Consider the following 18,672-nt stretch of genomic DNA (forward strand, 5'->3'; position numbering starts at 1 on the left):
TTTGTGGGGGTCTGGGTGGTTTATTGAGTGCCCAGTAGGCAATTTAGTTATTATGTAGATATCACAGCACATATAATAATAGGCAAAATGTATTTTGATTAAATATAAGATATGAACACAACACAACTGTGATTTTTTTAATAACAATTTGGAAATATCAGATATGAATGCTATAGAACTGTGATTCAGCATTACTGCCACATGTGCTCTGAGGTCTGGGCTGAAAAAAGCTGATCCATCCAACTCAGCTAACTCTTGGTTAATAAGGTGCAGAGAGTTTATTTAGTATATTTTCACATCATTTACTTCTTACCATTTACATTTGTTAATCTCCCATTTTTATTTGTTGCAATTACACTATATTATAATCACAATTCATAGAAATGATTCAATGGCTCATAAGTGGTTCACTGATGCATAAAAGTGCCAATGCAATCACTACATAAATGCTATTCCAGAATAACCCTGTGGATATAACGAACAGCACTTGGGGGTGAATGTAGAATTTGAACCTGATGATAAAGGGACAAGTGAATCTTCAATATAAGGATTTTGCTCAGGGAGTAGAAAGGCAGGGAATATGAGCTAAAAAGATAACCTAAATATTTTATTTTAGTCTTCACTATGTTGTCTGTTAAGAAACTTTTGAGACTATGCTTTTTTTTTTTTTTTTGGTCTTTTTGTCTTTTTAGGGCTGCACCCACAGCATATGGAAGTTCCCAGGCTCGGGGTCCAATCAGAACGATAGCCTCCAGTCTCTACCACAGCCACAGCAATGTGGGTTTTGAGCTGCATCTGCAACCTACACCACAGCTCCTGGCAACGCTGGATCCTTAACCCACTGAGCAAGGCTAGGGGTTGAACCTGTGTCCTCATGGATGCTAGTCGGGTTCACTAATCACTGAGCCACAGCGGGAACTCCGAGAATATGCTTTTATGTTTGTTGTTTTCCTTGATGCTCCAAAGGGTTAATACCATATTTTATCTAATAAGCTGGTAAATACAACATGAATTACATATAATATCTGGGTGGAAAGGAGGAAAAACTCTTGGCAGATTCCTTTATGACAGTGCTGGACAACAGCACAATCCGAGTACTGTCCTTAGTAGAAGAGCAACCATACATGCTTATGCTCAGTTGGATGGAATTACTAAAATGCAAAATATGAATCTCCTTTGTGCACACACACAGTTACTGCATCTAGGAGGAAGGAGTGCTTGATGGCTTTTAATTATGCTTTCCACCTGTCACCCATGCCATCTGAGAAGACATTTGTCATTCAGCCAAAGCTCATCTTGCTTGCCAGATGTAGACTGGAAAAGGTACCCTGTGGTCAGCAGTGATGTGACAGCAGCAATGTAAGAGCCAGAAAGGGCACTGCTCTGAAAATGGAAGAGGGCCAGGCTGCACACGGCTTCCTTCGTGGGGAGGAACTAACATTCAACAATGTGCCTTGTGATCATGATTCAGCACTGATGGCTAAAATAACAATTGTGAATAGGATTAAATTCTGGCGAGTGAGTGAATGCAGATTCAGTGGGAGGAGAAATAGCAATGAGCTCAAAACTGTTTTTTCCACATTTAATTACTTTGGTTATCCACCGCCAAAGTGCTTGTGTGAATTGTTTGAAGTTATTTTTATTGAGGTATAATTTACATACTCTCATATAAGTGCCACTGCAATCACAATAAAGAACATTTCCATGACTCTTTAAAGTTCTCTGTGCCCTTCTGTGTTCAATTCTTCCCTCTCAACCTTTCAGTTCCTGACAACCACTGATCTCTTTACTGACTCTAGTTTTGCTTCTTCCAGCCTATCACACAATATGCATCTTGAGAGACCTCGCTTCTTCTCAACAGTATGTGGAGTTTGGGCTGAAGAATGAGATAAAATACCATTTGTAAAAGGCAATAGGATTTATTTCTTTGATTTCATGTGGTATGCCCAAGAACAAAATCTCAGTAGGCTATTTATATCTCTAACACTTAAGTGCCTCACTTCATAGCCAAACAATGGGATTTATAAAGTCAACCAAGTTGCCTTGGTTGAGAAGACTGACTCTTTTCTTGAAATTAGTTGTTTTTTCACTTTTTGAAAAGTAAATCAATGATCTCACTGGCTATTAAACATACACACGCATGTGCACACATAGACAAACACAGGAACAAATGATACAAAGTGTATTAAAAATGTTTTCCAGAGCCCCTCAAAACAACAAGAGAGAGAATTAAAAACATGTTAGTTCTCATCTTTTAGGTTACTTATTTAATCTTAGAGATTTTGCATTTGATGTGCATGTGACGATACAGTATCAATGGTCTTCTATAAAAATGCTGCACATAATTTCACGGTCCATTTATGTTCAGTGAGAATATCTAAAACTGTTTAAGCTCCAAATCACTTGCCACCATTTTTACCTGAATTTTCATATTCATATTTAATCCATAGTTTATAAAACTTACTCATCTGTTTAGTTTTTCTTTCATTTATATTCATATCATCATGATTATTTTATTATCCAGTGTGGCAGAAAGATTTTGTATAATTAGCAAGGCCCACAATGTTTTTCACAGAAACCAAGGATTTCTTTATAATTTGAGGCTGTTCTTCTGTTTCCCTTTTTCTAAATAAATGAAAACCCTCAGTTGGGATTTTCAGGAAAGCACCCAACTATAGACTGAGCCAATGAGTTGCCATGAGAAATTGAATATGCAAATCATTTTTACATGCACATTTGTGTAGGAAAAACACCTGCACATCTGGGTTCCCAGCAGTCCCTGTTGATTAATATGCATGTAACCCAGAACTGCCCATCGCCGGGTAATAGGAATTTTAAATGCATTTTGGCACATTTTCAAGTAAATCCTGGGTCTTCAATACAGCAATTAAATGTGCCAGGTTAGGTGCTCATTTTACATTGTCAACTTCCTACCCTATAAAAGAAGCTCCACTTTTGTATTCAACATGTATTTTTTTCTTTATTTTGGGAAAAAAAATGACTCAAGTTAACAGCAAACAATGGTCTTTACAATAGGAAGAAAACCATCTGGTATACTAGAATGTTTTACAGTGATTAAAAAAAAGTAGAGGATATGGCTCTTGCCCAGCAACAGCTGACAGCCTAAATGTAACTGAAAAATACAAGCCAGCTGGCCAGGTTGCCACCAATGAGTGGTACCTCCTTTTTGTGTGGAGTTACTTACAAAATTCAAATTATACGTGTATTATTTCATTTGGACATTGACGAAAACTTGGGGTTAGGTAGCAACAAGTAGGTTATATTTTGAGGTGGAGAAATTGAGACTCAGCATCGCAGTGTCCAAATCAAGACCTTTCAAGCAAGTGGAAATAAAGGTCAGAAGGAGAGTTCATTGTAACTCACTGCCTTTGTCAGTCCTCTGCCACCATTCCTGCTCATTCTGTGTAGGCAGTGCTCAGACTTAGGTTTGTAGATCATTTATTCTACCTTCACTAGAAATGAAAACTTAAACATATAACCTTTTATTTAAATAAAATAATTTACATTGTCCATTTTCTTTTAAACAGGTCTCTAGGTAGAAAATCTCCAGGAATTAATTACTTACTACCATCAGACTCTGAAAAGTAATGAACTGATTGATGTTATTCACAGGAAGGGGTTACCAAATAAAAGTCTAAGAAATAATGAATAGCTTATGACACTTAGGACATTCCTCCTAAAAGCATAGTTATTGAGATTATTTTAAGAAATTATTCTTTTTATGTCTCATGAATACTATTTATAATCTATCATTAAAATCTTATATTAATATGAGATGATACTGATAGAACTTCTTTTCAACTAATGTGCATGGAGGGGTTTATATAAGTTCTTTTCATAGATCAAGCGTTACTTGATTACTTAATATAATCCTTAAAGCAAATTAATAGTATTGTTTTAATTTTACACATGAGATAAGTAAGACCTAGAAAGAGTAGTGCTTTGTTTTTTTGGCCACACCCATGGCATGCAAAAGTTCCCAGGCAAGGGATGAACCCAAGCCACAACAATGCCAAATCCTAACCTCTAGCCCTCCAGGCAACTCCAATACCTCGAAAGTGTCTGAACCAGGGTAACTTTTTCAGTCCGACTCAGCTTGTACTGCCCCTCCTGAACCAGCCAAAAAGCAACTTCCTTCCCCCATCCCTTTTTCCAAAATTTCATCTCCTATTTACTTAAATATCCTACTTCTGTTCTTCTGGATACAAAAGAGTATGTAATATAGTGTAGGAAAATTAGTAAAGTGAAGCAGTCAATATATAGTTCAAAAAATAAGCGGTCTAGTTAAAGAATATGAAAAGAGATGACAAGATCAATAAAATGTTCTAAAGATGTGATTGCGGTTTTTGAATTTTTGCTCTACTAGTTTTTGTTTTTTTTTTAACATCTCCACTAATTTTTGGAGTTACAGGCTTTATAGCATGTCAGCTACTCCATTATAACCATACTCTCACACTTGAGACATTTTCTCACTTTTGACACTGTCAACTCAGACATTCTCAGGTCACAAACTCCTTTTCTTCCAATTCTCTCCATTCTTCTAATTCTCTCCATTCTTCCCAAGAGTTCAGCTGTTTCTTCTGCATTGAGACCCAGAATACTTTCTAGACACCACCCACCCCCCGCCGCAACCTCCTTCTTAATTTCTTTAACTATTCATTCTCTAGCTTAGAATCTATTTCCCTTCAAACTAACTTGTAAATATCCTTAGTCACCTTAATCTCTTGTCCTTCTCTTACATTTGACTGACCAAAACTCTATCCACACTTGGGTGAGTCCCAGAGTCCACCTTCTCCATACCCAAATCACTGTCAAGTGCTGGATAAAACTGTCCAAACTGGGTCCAATATACGTTTGTGGTCACTAGCCTCAAACGGCTTGTTTATTTTCTCCAACAATCTTATTTTTATTTTGAGTCCGTTCATGCCCATGGTCTATAGCATCAAATGCTCTCCACTCTAGGGTTCCTGCTGTGGCACAAAGGAATCAGCAGCATCTCTACAGCACCAGGATGAGGTTTCATCCCCAGCTTATCACAGTAGGTTAAAGGATCTTGCATTGCATGTAGTTTGCAGCTGTGGCTTGGATCTGATACTTGGCCTGCGAACTCCATATGCCATGGAGTGACCAAAAAAAGAAAAAAAACAAAAACCAAAAAACAAACAAACAAAAAACATCTCCACTCTTGTCAAGTCTTCAATTCCCTATCTCATCGTCATTTTATCCTATGTGATTCTTTATATTCCAGTATTGCATTGTCTTGGGGTTTTCTGAAAACAAAAGTGTGAGGTATAACATTTAAATTCTTATGCTTTAAGGAAAGTGCAGTCCCAGGAAAGCTGGAATGAGGAAAAAGGGATGTGAGAAAAGGAAGGATGGAAATAAAACCCAAAACAATGCATCACTCAGTTGCCTAATTCTTCATGAGATGGGCAGAGAGCCAGTCACTTACCCAATGGGATGTCTCTTCAAAGGCCATATAGAATACAGGTTTTCTAGAATAGTCTGATAGAATGAGAAATGAAAAGGGACTTTCTTCATGGTTCCCATTCATCTCTTGTCTTTAACTGGCCAACATTTGTTTCATCTCCACACTTCTCTTATGGCCCTTTGCACCTTCTCAAAATTTTTCAAATTTTCTAACCTCTCCTGTGGCTGCCTGAAATTTCCCACAGTTTACTGATACCTCTCTAAATTTTTATAGCTGTTATTGCTCTGATTTATTTTGGGTAATTTCTATTTCTATGTCTTCAAGTCCCCTGACCTTTCCTTCTGCAATGTCCAATCTGTAATTATTTCACTATCCTGTGCATTTTTAATCTCAGACATTAAAGTTTTCATTTCTAGGAGTTTTATTTGGGTATTTTATAATCTGTTCTTAACACAATCAATCTTTCCTCTAGCTTTGTGAACATATGGAAGTTAAACAACTATTTTAATGGCATTTTCGAGTCTTTATCTTTGTGTAATTTCTAGATGAGTACTGATTTTGCTCATCATTATGAATTACATTTTTCTGCTTTTTTGAAAGGTTGGTAACTCACTCTTCAGCATCTATCCAGAGAAAACCATGACTCGAAAAGATACATGTACTGCAAAGTTCATTGCAGCACTATATACAATAGCCAAGACGTGGAAGCAATCTAAATGTCCATCAACAGAGGAGTGGATAAAGAAGATATGGTGCATATACACAATGGAATTTTACTCAGCCATAAAAAGGAAAGAAATAATGGCATTTGCAGCAACATGGATGGACATAGAAATGATCATGCTAAGTGAAGTTAGACAGTGAGACACCAGCATCATATGCTATCACTTATGTGTAGAATCTAAAAAAAAAAGGACACAATGAACTTCTTTGCAGAACAGATACTGACTCAGAGACTTTGAAAAACTTATGGTTTCCAAAGGAGATGGGGGTGGGGGGGATGATGGATTAGGGGTTTGGGATGGAAATGCTATAAATTTGGTTGTGATGATTATTGTACAATTATAAATGTAATAAAATGCATTGAGTTAATAAAAGAAAGGTTGGTAATTTTTTATTGGATGCCAGATATTGCAATTTTTAACTTGCTAAATGCTGGATTTTTATTTCTTTGAAATTATTCTTTGACTTAGTTTTGAGACATGGTTAAATTGCTTTGAAACTGTGATACCACACTAACTGATCCTTTTAATTCCATGTCCTCACATTCCCTCACAAAAGATATATTAGGACTAGGTTAGGACCTGTGTCTAGAGTCCCCAAACCACCCCAGGGTTCTATGATTTGCTAAGAGAACTAGGAGCATATGTCATACCCACAGGTAAGATTGATTGTGGCAGAAAGATAGAAATCAAAGTCAACAAAAGGAAAAGGGATGTGGGGCATGGGGTAAAGTCAGGAAGAAACCAAGTACAAGATTCTAAGGATCTTCTCTTAGTAGAGTCACAGAGAACATGCTTAATTCTCCCAGTAACAACTTGTGACACTACCTGTGAAATGTCCTCTACCAGGAAGGTCACTAGAGACTAAATGCCCAGAGTTTGTGTGGAGGCTGGTCACATAGATAGCCTTTATCTGGAAGTACCAGGAGTCAAGAATCTCAGAAGAAAAAAAGCCAGTGTTCAGTATAAACCACATCATTTAGACGAGGGGTTCAGGCACAATGAGTCAAACTTCTCAGGGAATGGTGGGAACTCCCCTGAGATCCAAGAGCCAATCTTGTAGGCAGGAATTTTAAGACCAAATGGTCTCAGATCTGCTATATTAACTCATCTGCACAGTGCTGGACCTTTAAATTTCCATAGCATCTTGTACTCCTCCTATAAACCTACTTGTGCAAAAGCATGTCTCCCACAGAGTGTAAACTCTGTGAGCAAAGAAGAAAGGTAGAATGTGAGCTCTGTGATAAAAGAAGAAACTTTCTATTTTGTTCAGTATTTTGTCTCCTGTGCCTAGCATGAAGCTTAGCATAAAGTAGATATTCAATAAATCCTTGGTAAATGAAGACAAAGGGTTGATACTGTGAGAATATTTGAAACTCTTAAAACTATAAAGAAAAATGGGAAAATCATGGACATAAGTAGATATTACTAGTAAGCAAATACGTTTACATTTAAAAATTGATAGTTCTTTTATGTATTCAAGTGATAAAGTTAAATGTTTATACACAAATTTAAGAACGTGAATAAGTAGTAACTGTCATACATTGGTGACAAGAATATGTACAGTATATAAATGAACAATTTAGTAATATGTCAAGAGTGAGTGTTAAAATGTCCATAATCATGTCTCAGAAAATTCCATTTATGGTAATTTATCATAAGAAACTAAACAAGAGATTAAAAAGACAATTAAAATGTTAATTTCCAAATTATTTACAACAGCAAATATTTGCAAACACCATAAATGTCTAATGAGAAGGAAGGTTAAATAAATTATGGTATATAAACACAATGGGATATTAATAAGTCAACTATATATTTCTTTCAATAATTTTTTTTTCTTTTTAGGGCCAGACCCATGGCATATGGAAGTTCCCAGGTCAGGGGTCGAATTGGAGCTGAAGCTGCTAGCGTATGCCACCACCACAGCAATGCCAGATCCAAGCCATGCCTGCAACCTATACCATACCGCACAGCAATGCTGGATTCTTAACCCACTGAGCAAGGCCAGGGATAGAACCTGCATCCTTATGGATACTAGTTGGGTTAGTTACCACTGAGCCATTACAGGAACTCAATAAATATTTTTTTACATGGATAAACACTGAGGGTTTTAAGTGAAAAACTAAGAATTCCAACAGTGAATACATTTTGATCCAAATTCTGTTTATGTATATGTGTATTTAAATATATAAATGTATTTTATTAAAAATATAATGAATTTGAGTTAGGTAGCCTAAAATACTAATAATTATTACTTCTGAAGAGTTTACTTATAGTATCACTGGTATTTTTTCTTTTATTTTTATGTACTTTATAAAATGGGAATATTTTGTAATTAGGATGTATACACACTTGCATGAATATACGTCCATACAGATAAATACGTGTGTCCTAAATTGTCTTATAATTGATCATTAACCAATAATTGCTGTTGGGAGAAGGATTTCATATTAGACATCTTATATGAAGAACCTAATGAAAATAAAGTATAAATGTAAACATGAGAGGACTAATTCTAAGTACATATGGGTAACTCACAGATTCTCAGTTGGAACTAATCCAGTATTACTTACCACTATCAATATTTTATTCAAAGATGTACTTTTGACAGTGTAATTGTTTTATTTCAGTAATTAAATATTTTTTCTATCTCTTCTTTTTATTCCCTTCCTTTATGATCTTAGGGTTCTTTATGTCTATTTCTGAAGCCTGGTATATTAAGGTATTCATAATATATTTTATATTGCCTTTGTGGTTTTGAATTTACTATCTTTCATGTTTTAAATTTTAAAGTATTTGCTTTCAAAATGTGAGTGGAATGTGCAGTCATCAGAGGTTAATTAAATTTCTCCAATCTGAAAATCTGAATATTCTGAATATTTACAGAGGATTAAAGGATTTGGGGACACATACACAAACTTGTAATTCTAGCTTCAAAAGCCTCATAAGGATGGCTATGCAACTTGATGACAAATGATTTATTAAAAAGAATCTTTCCCGACAAGTTGCATTCTCTGCGACATCTGTCATTTTCTTATCTGATTATAATTTGATTCAAACCATTACAGACCAGGGATATGTGGATTAGTGAAGCTGGGGTGGTGAATTGTCTCTCAAGCCTGGCTTCCTCTGTCTTGATTTGGGTTCCTCCTAAAACAATCCCTGAGGTGAGGATTTGGGTGCAAGGAAATTATTTGGGAGGGAATTCTGAGAGCCACGATAGGCACTGGCGAGTAAGATAAAGAAGTAAGTGTTAATGATCAGGCTACTTTGAGGGCAACCAGAGCTCATTCTTGCTGGAGACCCTGAGATTTGTGCAGAATGCGCCACAGAAATGCCCCACTGAAGGACAAGGGAGCTGGGTATGAATTCTGTCTACCCATGAACCCCTCTCTGTCACTGCTTGAAGGTCACCCCAGGGACATTAACTTTCAGGCATTTCCAGCCATCCCTGAAGCAGGCTGAAGATGGCCTAAGGCAGAGAGAAGCAAAAGATGCTCTGTGGATGGGAGCTGTCTGCCAAGGACAGATGCACTGACCACACTCTTTGGATTAAGATGGGGTGCAGGAGAAGTTAATGCTTTGGCTACTTCTCTTTTACAGGAGTTTTATGGCCAAAGTCCCTAGCTCTGTCTGCAGTCTCAACACTAAGGAGCCTTGTGAGTTGAGCCGGTTACTGAACCTCATCAAACTTCATTTCTCTCCTCTGGACTAGGGTTTTGTTAAGAAAAGTATGTGAAACTTAGAAACAGACAAAAAGAGCATTAAATGTTCCTTCGGTGCAGTTCTGAGCTTGATTTTCTATTGACTGGGCTATTTTACCATTTTGGAGGGACAGAGGGAGTTTTAAAATCTTGTTTTAGCTGTGAAATTCCACTGTCTAAGTTGGCAGAGTTGCCATTTGTGAAATAGATATTTGTGCAGGGAGTGGGACACAGACATGCCCACCTCCAAGCCTCTTAAAGCAAGTAGCGTGTTTGCCTTTCTTCTTCTCCTCCTCCCCCTCCCGCCTTCTTCCATCTCCTCCTCTTCTTCTCCTTCTTCTCCTCCACCTCCTTCCCCTCCTCTTCCTCTTCTTTCTTCTTCCTCCTCCCCTCCACCCTCTCCTCCTCCTCTTTTTTTTTCTTCCTCCTCCTCCCCCTCCTCCTCCTCTTCTTCTTTCTTTTTAACACTGCACCAGCAGCATATGAAGTTCCCAGGCTAGGGGTTGAATCAGAGCTGCAGCTGCTGTGACTACTCCACAGCTTGCAGCAATGCCAGATCCTTAACCCACTGAGCGAGGCCAGGTATTGAACCCACATTCTCACAGAGACAACATTGGGTCCTTAACCTGCTAAGCCACAATGGAAACTCCATGTGTCTTTCTGATGTTCCAAGTGCTCTTCTGAGTGATCCTTATGCCCCTTCTGGCTTTTTTTTGCTTCCCAAATAGAATAGAAAACTAGAAACAAACAGAGACCACCCAAATGAAGAAGCAAAGGCTGTTTCTTCAGAACATGCTTCTAAAGGGAGTCTTCTACCATCACTTGAGTTTGGCGGAAACCAAAAGGCAGGCAAAAGAGTGGTAAAGTTTCATAGTGGAGGAAGGGAAGCCTTCAGATGTGCTCTGACTGGAGACTGTTGGCCTGGTGATGCTGAAGGCAGTCTAATGTGAAGGAAACAGGGCATGCCTACATGATTGTTTTGGGGAGCATGTTTGGCTTCCTCCTTTTGGTCCTAACTGGGAAGTGGAGGCAGATGTTAGAGAATCTGAGGAAATACTCTCATTTATGAAGTACTGACTATGTTGGACTGATTGCTATAGAAAATGTGGTTTGTCTTCTTATACCAGTTGCTGCAGACTTTGGATCAGAATTCTATTTTATATATAGTCCAGCATTGTCCATTTGTTTATTCAATCTCTTAAAACTGAGGCTTAAGCATATTAAATTGTTTGAGGTTCCACATATAGTGGATAAGGTAAACCTCTGTATATTCTATGAAGTCCAGCTTTAGATTCGCTGTAAAAAGATAAAATTTCTTTGGTTAGGAAGTAATACAGAGCTCCAATGTTCAGACCAGCTACCAGCAAGTAGCAACCACCAAGGAGGACTTGGCCGAAATACTGGAGAGGGCAGCATGAGAAATTCAAGGCCTTCCACAAATTGAAACTTCAAAAAGGCAGTAAGAAAAACTGAGAGGGTGCTGGAAGTGGGCAAAAGTTGTGGTATTTATGTGACCTCAACAATGCCAGGCTAGCAGAACCCATAAGAATAAAGGTTACAGCAACATTTATACTTGGATACTTGATTGGATACGCCATGTTCCTTCCCGAAGAATGTGAAAACAGCCCTGCACATCAGAGCTCGGCTTCTTCCCTTATCTGAGAACAGTGTTACAAGCAGAACTAAAGTAGCTATTGCCATGGGGATGGACTGAAAGACTCTCTGATCAGTCATCCCACTCCCGTGAGTTTATCCCTAAACCAGGGATGGTAATGAAAGTAATCTAACATACATCTATAATTAATTTGTTACAATTCCCCTGCTGCTGGCAAATCATACTATTTTAGAAAAGTTCATAGAATTAATCTCCCAGAACAGAGATGAGATGGAAAGCCTGCAGAAATAAATGGATTTGTTTACTTCCAAACATGTGAGTTTTAAGAGCCAATTTTGGTGATAGTTCAGGGTTAATTTAGTGTTTCAAATTTGTCTTTTAGAAAACTGTATAAAAGCAAAGATCTTCCTTTCAGATTACAGGGGGACTAAAGTAAAAAAAAAAATTTTTTTTCTTCTCAAATGGTTCCTATGCTCTAGTAAGGGAGTAAAAATTATATATATATTTTAAACATAAAGACAATATGTAGCTAAGATATGTTACAAAAATACATTCTTTATTCAATTGTATCTTGAGGATAAAGAGAATATCATGCATCCCTGGTACCAGATGTTACTTAAGTAGCTTAGGAAACAAAGACATGTTCATTACATTTAAAAGTGACCAAAATTTGGTCACACTGTGAAGTTAGATGGTCAGCTTATGCTGGCTTGTCTAAGACTTTCCTGGTTTAGCACTAAAATTCTTGTGTCCTAAGAAACTCCTGTAGTCTGGGGCAAACTGGGATGATTTGTCAGCCTATCTAAGATTTCAGAGGATTTTTTTTTTTAAGGGCTGTACCTGCGGTATATAGAAGTTCCCAGGCCAGGGGTTGAAACTGTAGCTGTAGGCCTACGCCATAGCCACAGTAATGCCAGATTTGAGCTGTATCTGTGAGCTATGCTGCAGCTTGCAGCAACACTGGATCCTTAACCCACCCTGAATGAGACCAGGGATCGAACCACCATCCTCATGGATACCAGTTGGGTTCTTAACCCGCTGAGCCACAGTGGGAACTCCATATTTCAGAAGATTTGAGTTTAAACAGATTCAGTTTTGAAAAGTGAGGAATGGTATAATATGGAATTGAGTCAGGGCTACTCCTAGGCTATGTCCTTAAGAATAGAAAATAGGTTTCCAAGATATGGGATAGAAAAAAATTGACTAGAGATAGAGGAATTGGAGAGATTGCAAACTGCACAACATTCTCAGAAGTGGAAACATGAAAAATCATTTAAGAGTAACTTCTCATTTAATGTCTATCTAGAAATCCAAGACAAGCCATGACTTAGATTCTATAACCCTCTTTTCTGCTTATTCCATCCCACTGCATTTGTTTATTTGTTTGTTTCTAAGAACACCTAAAGCATTGGATCTCCAAGTGTGTTGCCTTGGATCAGCACCAATAGCATCACTTGGACATTTAGAAATGCAAATTCTCAGGTCTCAGAGTTACTGAAACTGAAACTCTGGGGAAGCAGCAGAAATTTTCATTTTGCCAAGCCCTCCAGGTTATTCTGATAAATGTTAAATGTCGAAAACCACAGACCAAGAGAGCAAGCCTTCCTGCATAAAACATGACCATTTAATATAGCATATGGGGCAAATGGATGGGACTACTTTCTCTGTGCCTGTGATCAGGCATTCGGGGATCCTATTTTTGGTACACTAGATGGAAATTAAATAGATGGCTACATCTATTTTCCCCACATACCTGTCACTCTTTCCCACTTATTAGACTGGCCAATCACCAGCAACTAGTAACAAGTAACCAGTAAGAGACTCTTCCCTGTTTCTAATGCTGGTCAGAATTCTAGTAAGCAAATGACTTCAAAATTCTCTTGTGCAGACAAACCATAAAAACGAAGGCAACTTAAATAATAGATATTAACCTCAACCTTATTACCAGAAACAGACATCCTAAATCCCAGGGCATCCTGGGAATGAATATAGGTCAAGGGACAGTGAAGAATGGACCAGGAGAACAGTTGAGTCATATCCCGGTTTTGAGTGATATCATATAGCATCACATCCTTTTCTGTTTCATCTAATAGATTCTCTGTTGTGTTTTAAAGAAAAGAGTTTGAGTTTCTCATCTTTTTCAGCAGCCAAAGAAAACTTGGCCCCAAGCATCTGAGAGGAGGCATCTTACTCATGAACAAAGCTCGATCTTGATCCCACTGACAACTAGAGACCAAGGCAGAAGTCTGGGAGTGAGACCTCAATGACCAGAAGGGCAGTAGAATTGGGACACAGCTCAATAGGACCCTTAATTCCTCGTTTTAAGGATCTCAGTTTCATGGAGGAATAAATTATTTGAATGAACTAATTTATGATTGAGGATGGATGATGCCAATATGTGTAGAGGAGCTGTGTCAAAAAATACTTAGCTTTAAACTAAAAAATTTATATATTCCCACACTGAAGAGTATCTAGAAATATATGTACAATTCCAACAAGTTTACTGACTTCTTCCAGAGAGGATCAAGTTTATTTAGCACATGGCTTTGTGAAGATGTTTATATCTCAGCAACAAAATGGAAACTTTCCTCAATTTGAAGATGTATTTTGGGCTATTTGAAATCATGTGGCTATGAGCTAAATTAGACAAAGAATGTCTATCCTATTAGGAACAACTTCCGAAGCATTTCTTTTCAAATCATCAAAACAATATTTTCAAAGTCTCAACAGAGCACGTGCATCTTCTATAGAGTATGCACAGAGTTTCATCATTCAGGCTAATTCAGTTGTGAGATAACTGCTTCCATAACTCTTGCCTTTTCAAATTAAGGAGGCGTAGTCATTGCCTTGGAGTGGCCCTAACATTGAAGACTTCATAGAAGGTCAAAGAAGTAGGTATACAGGTGCAAAAATAGATCAATTTCCACAAAAGAGCTGAATTCAACTCTGTGTTCAACATATGGTCTTCAGCTAGTATTTTTCTTACTTGGTGGTATTTTTAAATGAATGCAGTGTTGATAAAGAATACCTTTGGTAGAAATGTGGTTTTATTTCAAATAATACCTCTAGGATAGAGAAATTAATAAGCCTGTGGAACTCAAACACAACTTTACTTCAACCTTGTCTCCTTGAAATAAGCAAGAGAGCAACAGCCAGCAAATGCTATGCTCTACAGAATTCCTCCTACACACATTGCCAGGTGTGTATGCCTGCCTGGTATGGATTGGAGGGGCTCTAAGAATACTTTCTGCCTTCTCTTTACTGACTACATCTGTTTTTTTTGTTTTGTTTTGTTTTGTTTTACTCTGTCTGTCTGTTTGTGTGTGTGCGCATGTCAGGGGGGTGGAGAGGGGAGGGGAGGGAAAGAAAGAGAAAGAGAAAGGAAGAGGGAGGTAGAGAGAGAAGAGCAGGAGAAGGAACTGGGGAGCAGCTCTCTAAAATCAGTTGCTCTTTCCAAATGCAAAAATGCCTGGGAGGATTTTTACTTAAAGTAATCTAAAATAAAGTATGGTCAGCTTATTAGAGTTGACCTCCTTTCTGAGAGAGAGACCACAGTTAAAGAAAAAGGCCTCCATTAAAGGAGGGAGGAAAGGGGATCAAAATGCCAACTTCTTCATTTTGTTTGGGGTCTGAACTAACTAGGTACCTTCAACATAGCAGAAGCTGTGAGATGTTTTCACAAGGCAGTTTATGCAAGTAATATGACAACTACAATGCTGATGATTGGTGATGCAACTTTGATAGCATTAAATGTTTACTAAGCATGGATTATGTACCAGGAAATACACTGATTCATTGCTCATTTCAATCTTACAACTCTCCAAAACAGATTCTTATGGCTGCAATTGAAAGATCAGGAAACAGAGATTTAGAAGCAATAAATACACCACATACATGAGAAGTCCTTGGCAAAACTAAAAAATGACTTGGTGCTTTGCATGAATGAAACTATACGCTCCACCTAAACGCCAAGACCTACCAGTCCCCTGAGCTGTGGATCCTACTCAGGGAGAATGAACTGACTGGCTGAGGTGTTAAGAGAAAATTTCAAAGACCCACAGTTAACAGGAGCTGGTTTTCCTTTGAGTCAGAACATACCCCAAATTGGGGGGAGGGTTTTTCCTCACATGGGGAGGCCTCTGTTCTCCTAAAAAATCCCAAACGACTCATAAAGCCCTTGATTCAATCCAGAGCTCAAGAGAGTTTGCTCTGTGCCTTTGGCCCTCTTCCAAGAAGCTATTTACTGGTTCTTCAGATCTGACCTAATTTGGAAACAGGCAGCTCGGTTCCCTGGAATGGTTACCTCTGAGGTGGGCCTTCAGAAAGAGCTCCTTTTGCACCTCTCTCAGACAATCACAAAGCAAGGTCTCTTACTCACAGACATTCAGATAGCATTTTACCAAGGAGAGTAAAATGAATAGTTGAAGCAATGTCTGAAAACAGCTTAGGCAGAAAATTCAGATGGATGATCTGGCGTTCTCATTTTCCAAGTAACTGTCCAACTCTTGACTTTTTTATGTCTTGACAAATTAAAAAAAAAATTGAATCCAAGGGGAGAGTTTCCACCTTCGGAAAAAATGTAAACAACACAGGGTGTTATGTCTCGGAAAAGAAATGTCAGTGCCCTAATCGAGAGTCCTGACTATTGGGGGCCTGAATAAAGAGCATCCTCAATCCCAGCTGGCCATAGTCAGATGTATTTTCTTTAGATCTTTGAAGGAGAATCTCATTATTGGATGCAAGTGGCAAGCAAAAAATCCCTACGTTTCTTTTAACCCTGAGCTCTCCATCATTTGAGGGTTAGAGCCATCTGGGGATTCTTGGAAGTTGGGATGGAAGAGGTGCAGAAAGGCTCCAATGCCTGGTTCAAGGTTGACACTCCTCCCTCTGAATGAACCCAATACTTTTCCCCACAAGCGTGCTGGGAAGAATAACTAATGAGCAATCATAAACCACCCAGACAACTTAGAGTGCAGCATAAGTGATGAATCCTATTTTTCTCTCGTGGCTTTCTTTCCATTTTATGAGGAGCACTGAAAGCCTGTGTTTTTATATCTGCACTCTGTGGTGTGATCCCTGCAGCATTTTGCAGGTAACAAATGCCCCTCCTCAGCTAATGCACACATGGGGGCCCATAGGCCTGTGTTCTGTGGAGAATGCATTTATAGATGAGGTGTGTGATTCCACCTCCTGTGGTAATGACCTTGTAACTTCCGAACATGTGAAGAATGAGCTAATGAGAATCAGGGCCCCAATATGTCTCTCTGCTCCGTAGAAATAGCCACTAAGCACAATCAAATCCAGAACAGTTTTGAATTAGGTGTCTGTCACTGTCAGAGTCAAGGCCAAGGTTTCTCCAGAATCCATTTGGAGGGAAAGAGAATACTGCTTGGGGCTAACTACCTTGTTAAACAACAGGAGAGTCTCAGAATATCATATACACATAAATTCACTCAGTCTTCTGTGGAGGAAAGTACAAAGTATGGTAAATGAGACCCAGAAGCCATTTGCTGGGGACTCGGTAAACAACCATCTGTGTAACCTCAGGGTTACAACCTTCACAGTGGGAAGGAAAGGTAATAGGGTCATTTTCCTGAGTAGCTGATTGTTAACAGGAGCCCCAACGAATGGATGAATCAACCCTTTGTTTCAGTTTCCAGGAGTTTATTTCAAATTGGAAAGAGGCCATGGGAGGGATGAGGGTCCTTGAGTGTCTCTTCAATGCTATGAAACTCATTCCAGCTCTGTAGCAATTTATGAGGATTTTATTCAAGTCTATATCATTACTTTTGGTTTCAGTTTAGACATGTGAAGAATATGGGAAGCAACACTCTAGTTACGACAAGAAGAAAAACATGGGCAAGCTGAAAATCAGTGATTTTTGCTAGACCCATCAGAGTACCAATTTGCAAGGTAAACTTCCGTTCCAAAATATGGAGAGATCAGGCCACTCAGAAGGGGCATAGGTGAGATTGACTTCTCTGGAGCAGAAGCTGCTGGAACCATAAACTAAGAATTTTTCAATGGAAAGTGTGATGAGTTGCTGGAGGCTGGGTGTAGACTAGAGTGAGAGCAAGAAACTCCTGGGCACCACAGTCTTGGAGGGCTCAAATACTGTATTGAATTTTATATCTAGAGATTTACCAGGCCCTCACAGTGAAGAACTAAAAAAGATATCCTTCTGACACTGGAAGGGGTAGAGGAAGAGTCATCTTTGTGCAATATGCCCAGAGCCTTCCACATAACAAACAAAGGCCTGCAATCCACAGGAAAAGATTGGTCAGAGTTTTATTCCAGCTGGGATATGGGCCTTTTTTGTCAAGCCTCTTCAGCTGTCCTGTCTCCCCTAAAGAGGAAATATAAAGTCAACACTGGTCAGGGTTTAAAGAAACAAAATGGAAACATTTCAGCCAGGGAAGAAAATAGGAGGCCGGAGGCAAAAAGCTGTGGCACAGGAGAAACAGTAGTGGGAGCCACAGCCCAAGTGGCAGCCCGGTGAAATTTATTGGAAAGTTACAGAATTTTTGCCCTCCCCACACCAGACCACTACAGTAACAAAGCTCTAGAGTAATAGTTATGGATTATGATTCAAGGTTGTGAGACAAGGATTTTTTTCTCTGAGTAGGAGAACTTCTAGAAGCCCAAGGTCAAGAGAGGAGACTCAGATAAGGACATAGAGGAATTTGGAAGTTTCTGGCATAGATAAGTACATCAAACTTTAAACATAGCCTAATTCCTGGCCAGAGGAACATACATCCTTATACATTAAAGGCTAATTTACATCAGTTCTCACTACCTGATACAACAGGTCCAGCTTTCAACAAGACTTATAAGGCATTTCAGAAGGCAAACCAAACAAATAAAAAAGAAACCAAAAAGGTCACAGTCTGAAGAGACAAATGACGACTTAGAACCAGACTCACATCTGACATACATGTTGGAATTATCAAACAGGAATATAAAATAACTAGGATTAAAATGTTAAGGGTACTAATGGAAAAGGAGACAATATGCAACGGCATATGTGTAATATAAGAAAAGAGATGGAAACTCTAGGAAAGAGCCAAAAGGAAAGTTAGAAATCAAAACCACTGTAATTAAAATGAAAAATGTCTTTCAGGAGTTTACAAAAAATTCAGTAACAATGAAGATAGGTCAAGAGAATATTCCTAAATA

Source organism: Phacochoerus africanus, chromosome 1, assembly GCF_016906955.1.
Source record: "Phacochoerus africanus isolate WHEZ1 chromosome 1, ROS_Pafr_v1, whole genome shotgun sequence".
In the NCBI taxonomy this organism is placed as follows: Eukaryota; Metazoa; Chordata; class Mammalia; order Artiodactyla; family Suidae; genus Phacochoerus; species Phacochoerus africanus.